A 6,461-nucleotide genomic window follows, 5' to 3' on the forward strand; every position below is an offset into this window, starting at 1 on the left:
TGCTTCTTGATTTTCATTCAAACTTGTGTTACTTTGTTTCAGGTAGTATATGTCAAATAGACTTGTTGAGTTAGGCCAAAGAATTGAAAGGTTAAAGGGCCACACTTTGGACAACTTTGTGCCATCAAGTTCATCCTTTATCCGTGAGGAAGAGGAAAGGATTTCACCTAGTTCAACAAGTAAAGGATCTGAGCAAGTTGATTGGGAAAGAGAGGAAGAGATGGCGGGCAACCTAGATGAACTTAGAGCTTTGGAGGACTTTGCTCAACCAATCATACCAAATTCACCTTCATGCATCTTGCTGCCCACAGAAGCTAGAAACTATGATCTCAAATCTTCACATTTTCATATGTTTCCCTCATTTTATGGCTTACCTAATGAAGACCCTTTAGCTCATATTAAAGAGTTTTACAATGTTGTGAGTGGTTTACCTTTGCAGGGAGTAAGTGAAGCAAACTTGAGGATGAGAGTGTTTCCTTACACCTTGAAAGATAAGGCCAAAAGTTGGTTGATGACTCTAACACCAGGTTCCCTCACCACATGGGATGCCGTGGCTAAGAAGTTCTTGGAGAAATTCTTTTCCACTCAAAAGACAGCCACATTAAGGGGACAAATCTTCAACTTCAAACAAGATGATGGTGAACCTTTCAATGAGTGTTGGGAGCGTTTTAAGGGCCTCTTGTTGCAATGTCCACACCATGGATTACCTTTTCACTTACAAATGCAAATTTTCTATGATGGACTAACCCAAAATTGTCAATCAACTGTTGATAATGCAGCAGGTGGAGCATTGAAGAAAAAGAATGCTCAAGAGTCATATAACATTTATGAGATGTTGGGGTCTAATGCTCAACACAAAGATTTAAGGGGTAAGAAAGTTGGAGTCTATGAAACAAGTTCTAACCATGAGCTTTTGTTGCAGGTAGCTAACCTAGAAAGGAAGCTTGAATCCGTGCTCAACATGGTGCCAAAAACTAATGAAGTGTGTGCCATTTGCAATATACCAAGCCATCCTACTCACCAATGTCCATCTAGGGAGGCTTACCCCGAGTATGTTCAAGAACAAGTGAACCTCATGAATTCTTACAATCAAAGGCCAAGGAATGATGTGTATTCCAATACATATAACTCAAGTTGGAGAGATCATCCCAACCTTTCATGGAAGAACAACAATCAATTCCAAAATTTCCAACCAAAACCTGCCCCTACCCTTGAGGACACAGTTAAATTGTTAGCCCAAAACACTTTGCAATTCCAACATTCCACAAATAGCACTCTCCAACAACATTCAGCAGCCCTAACCAAAATGGAGACACAATTGGGGCAGATTGCAGATGCCTTGAACCAAAGAGAAGTTGGAAAGTTTCCAAGCCAACCAGTGATACTCCAAAGGAACCAAGAGCAAGCCAAAGCAATCACTACACTTAGAAGTGGTAAGGTTATTGATAATAGGGTTGGCAATGAAGTTACTAATGAATATGATAATGTGAATGCAGGTGTTACTCAAGGAGACAATGAGAAATCAAACGAGGAACCAAGCCATGCTACTTCCTCACTTGAAGCACCAAATCTTCACAAGGCTGAGAAACCATACACTCCACCAATACCATTCCCTGGAAGACTTGCCAAGAGCAAGCAGGATAAGTCATTCAAAGAAATTTTTGATATACTAAGCAAAGTGAATGTTAACTTACCTTTGCTTGATGTCATTAGGAACATGCCAGCATATGGGAAGTTTTTCAAGGAGTTAAACAGCTACAAAAGGAAGTATGGCCCACATGAGAAGGTAGTAGTGTCTGAGAATGTGAGTGCAGTTTTGCAAAGAAAACTTCCACCAAAGCTCAAGGATCCAGGAAGTTTCTCTATCAACATCACCATAGGGGACAAGAAAGTGGAGAAGGCAATGCTTGATTTGGGTGCTAGCATCAACTTAATGCCTTATTCAGTGTACCTTCAACTAGGTTTGGGAGATTTGAAAGCCACCACCATTTCATTACAACTTGCAGACAGATCAGTTAAATATCCAAGAGGTATAGTAGAAGATATTCTGGTTCAAGTTGATAAACTAATCTTGCCTGCAGATTTTGTAGTGTTGGACATGGAAGAAGCTCCTATACATGATCGAGAGTTGCCTATATTGCTTGGGAGACCCTTCATGGCCACGGCCAAGACCATCATTGATGTGCAAAATGGACTCCTCACTATGACAGTGTTAGGAGAGACAGTTCAATTCAAAGTGTTTGAATCTCTTTCTCATCCTTCTTCATCCCTTGATTGTTATGCCATTGATGTGCTTGATTCACTTGTATTCTCTAAGTTCTTACAGGCACAATCGAAAGAACCATTACAAACTGTTTTGAGTCAATCTCAAGATGAGTTTGATGAAGAAGATGCATTCATGGAAGAAGTAGCTGCCTTGGATGCATTAGCATTATATCCTTTGAATGTTTCACCTCTTTTAGAGCCTTTAGAATCATCCATGTCACATCTAACTCCTTCCACTGTTAAGGCACCAAAACTTGAACTTAAACCGCTTCCACCACATCTTAAATATGCATATCTAGCTGAATTTGAAACTCTTCCAATTATCATAGCTTCTGATCTCACCCCAAATGAAGAAGATAAACTAATTAGGGTGTTAAAAGAGTTCAAATCAGTTTTTGGTTGGTCTATTGCAGATATCAAGGGAATAAGCCCTACCATGTGCATGCATAGGATTCTTTTGGAGGAAGGGGCAAAGTCAACCCGTGAACCACAAAGAAGGCTCAACCCACACATGAAGGAAGTGGTTAGGAATGAGGTGTTGAAATTGTTAGATGTGGGGATCATATATCCCATTTCTGATAGCAAATGGGTGAGTGCCATTCAAGTGGTGCCTAAGAAGGTGGGAATCACAGTGATGAAGAATGAAAACAATGAACTTGTGCCCACAAAGCCCACAGCTAGTTGGCGTGTTTGCACCGATTACAGGAAGTTGAATTCTAGCACTAGAAAAGATTACTTTCCTATGCCTTTTATAGATCAAATGCTTGAGAGATTGGCAGGTTACTCACACTATTGTTTTCTTGATGGTTTCTCAGGTTACAATCAAATTGCAATCGCTCCGGAGGATCAAGAGAAAACAACCTTTACTTGCCCCTTTGGCACATTTGCATATAGGAGAATGCCTTTTGGACTTTGCAATGCTCCAGCAACATTCCAAAGATGTATGTTGGCCATCTTTTCTGACATGGTAGAAAGGTTCATTGAGGTATTTATGGATGACTTCTCAGTGTTTGGTTCTTCTTTTGATGAATGTCTTAACCATCTATCGTTAGTACTTCAAAGATGTCAGGAAACAAATTTGGTTCTCAATTGGGAAAAGTGCCAATTTATGGTGAAACAAGGAATTGTGTTGGGACATGTAATCTCTAGCAAAGGAATGGAGGTAGACAAAGCCAAAATTGACGTCATCACCAATATGGTAGCCCCCACCACTGTGAAGGGAGTAAGAAGTTTTTTGGGTCATGCGGGTTTTTATCGTCGTTTCATTAAGAACTTTTCAATGATCACTCGTCCATTATGTAATCTGTTAGCTAAAGATGTTGTATTTCATTTTGATAAGTCTTGTATGGATGCATTCAATACTTTGAAAAATGAACTAACCTCGGCCCCTATTATTATGGCACCAGATTGGTCGTTACCTTTTGAATTAATGTGTGATGCCTCTGACTATGCTGTTGGTGCAGTTTTGGGGCAAAGGGTGAACAAACTTCCACATGTGATCTACTATGCAAGCCGGACTCTGCATGATGCTCAACTTAACTATTCCACAACTAAAAAAGAGTTGCTTGCTGTTGTTTTTGCATTAGAAAAGTTTAGGTTATATCTTGTGGGATCTAAAGTTATTGTGTTTTCTGATCATGCAGCCCTTAGGTACTTGATGACAAAGAAAGATGCTAAACCACGCTTGATTAGATGGATACTCTTACTACAAGAGTTTGACTTGGAAATTCGAGACAAGAAGGGCAGTGATAATGTTGTGGCTGATCATTTGTCCAGGCTTAATGAAAACCATGGAGTGGAGCAACCCTTGCCCCTAAATAAATCATTTCCAGATGAACAACTTCTTGTTGTTCAAGAACAAGAACCATGGTATGCTGATTTTGTTAATTATCTGGCTTGTGGTGTAATGAGAAATGACATTTCTTTTCAGGAAAGAAAGAAGTTCCTGGCCATGGTAAAGCACTACGTTTGGGACGAACCATATTTGTTTAAATATTGCCTTGATCAAATCATTAGGAGATGTGTCCCAGAGAGTGAGCAACAAAGCATTCTAACATTTAGCCATACATTGGCATGTGGAGGACATTTTGGTGCCAAAAAGACATCTCTAAAGGTTTTACAATCTGGTTTCTTTTGGCCCACTTTATTCAAAGATGCTTTTGACTTTTGTTCTAAGTGTGATAGGTGCCAGAAAATGGGGAACATTAGTCGAAGAAATGAAATGCCATTGAACAACATTTTGGTGGTGGAGCTCTTTGATGTTTGGGGAATAGATTTTATGGGACCATTTCCATCCTCTTTTGGCTATTTATACATATTAGTGCCAGTGGATTACGTATCCAAATGGGTTGAAGCCATTGCTACAAGAACTAATGATCATAAGGTTGTGTTGAATTTTCTTAAAGATGTGATTTTTTGTAGGTTTGGAACCCCAAGAGCTATTATTAGTGATGGTGGCAGCCATTTCTGCAACAAACCTTTTGAATCCTTGATGAAGAAGTACAACATCAACCACAAAGTGGCAACCCCATACCATCCTCAAACCTCAGGACAAGTGGAGATTAGCAACAGGGAGATCAAGAACATCTTGATGAAGACTGTGAGCCCTACAAGGAAGGATTGGTCATTGAGGTTGAATGATGCACTATGGGCATATAGAACAGCATACAAGACCCCCATTGGCATGAGTCCTTATCGCCTTGTGTTTGGGAAAGCTTGTCATTTGCCAATGGAGCTTGAACACCGTGCATACTGGGCCATCAAGAAGTTCAACTTTGATTACAAGGATGCTGGAATAGCAAGGAAGCTCCAACTTAATGAGTTGGAAGAGCTTAGAAATGAGGCATATGAGAATGCCAAAAGCTACAAGGAACGGACTAAGCTCTATCATGACAAGGCCATCCTAAGGAAGGAGTTTCACCAAGGTATGAAAGTACTTTTGTATGACTCACGTTTGAGACTTTTTCCAGGAAAACTGAAGTCTAGGTGGGTGGGACCATTCAAAGTATTGCAAACATTTCCCCATGGAGCTGTGGAGATAGAGAACATGAAGAATGGCACCTCTTTTAAAGTCAATGGGCAGCGATTGAAACCATATTTGGAGAAAGTAGAGGAGGAGCCAGTGTATCAAGTTGTAGATTTTCTTGAGTTTACAACACCATGAACAAGCTACCATGTCTTGCCTAGACATTAAATAAAGCGCTTGCTAGGAGGCAACCTAGTGTGGTTTGTGTTCTTTCTTTATGTTGTGTTTATATTGTTACCATTCCATATTCTTTGCCTACTTGCATTGCATACAAATTTTAAACATCGAGGACAATGTTTAGATTAGGTTTGGGGGTGTGGGATGGAAAGTTTGTGTTTGTATTTGTTTTATGTGTTAGTTTGGTTAAGAGTGTTTTGCTTTCATTTTGTTCAATTTGTGTGGGTTTGTTTTAGTTAAGTGTGTTTTGCTTACTAATATGAATGTATATGAGGGTTATGTTTGAAAACAAATGATTGGGTTGCTATGAAAAAGTGTTGCATCTTGTTGTCATGTATAAAGCTATAACTCTTGGAATTATGATGATAGAGGTACCATACTTAAATTCTGGAAGAAGAATAGTGGAGACTACCCTAGTGAGTTATTTTGAGCCTAATTGCTTCTTTGAGAGGGTTTAAAGTGTTTCTACTCCTATCTTTTTCTTTCAATTTCACTTTAAATGATCTCATTACTTCTATTTTGTTTGGATACTAAGAATCATTCTCCTTTGCAGATACCATGTGTTTAGTGTCATTCATGAATGAACTCAATGAGATGATGTTAGGCTATGCATGTTTAACTACTAAAAGGCTTAAATCCTACCCATTTGTGTGCTCCATTCACCCTTGTTGTAGCCAAACACTTTAGCCTAATTCTTTCATCACCCACACCATAATCTACCCATTCTAGCCCATTACAGGCCATACCTTATAGTTTGGGGAATACCAATGTGATGAAGACTAAGGGCAGATTGAGTTATAAAGCAAGATTGTGGCGTGTACCGAGGGCACCTATGTTGAAAATGTTTCTAAAAAAAAAAAAAAAGAAGAGAAAAAAAAAAAAAAAAAAAAAAGAGGATCAAAGTGGATACAAATTCCAAATCGCCTAATTATAAAGCATAGGGCCTGGACGCCAAAAACAAAAGAAGACAAATGCCAGTGAAGAGCCTCAAAGA

The 6,461-nt window shown here is 39.2% G+C and overlaps 1 pseudogene; it reads right to left on the reverse strand.

The window, feature by feature from the left end:
• Positions 1 to 594: 594 nt before the first annotated feature.
• LOC125480775 lies at positions 595 to 705 on the reverse strand (annotated as a pseudogene).
• Between the last annotated feature and the right edge of the window lie 5,756 nt (positions 706 to 6,461).

The sequence above is a fragment of a genome, unplaced genomic scaffold, assembly GCF_019419815.1.
Source record: "Pyrus x bretschneideri cultivar Hongxiangsu unplaced genomic scaffold, Pyrus_bretschneideri_v1 Contig350, whole genome shotgun sequence".
NCBI lineage: Eukaryota > Viridiplantae > Streptophyta > Magnoliopsida > Rosales > Rosaceae > Pyrus > Pyrus x bretschneideri.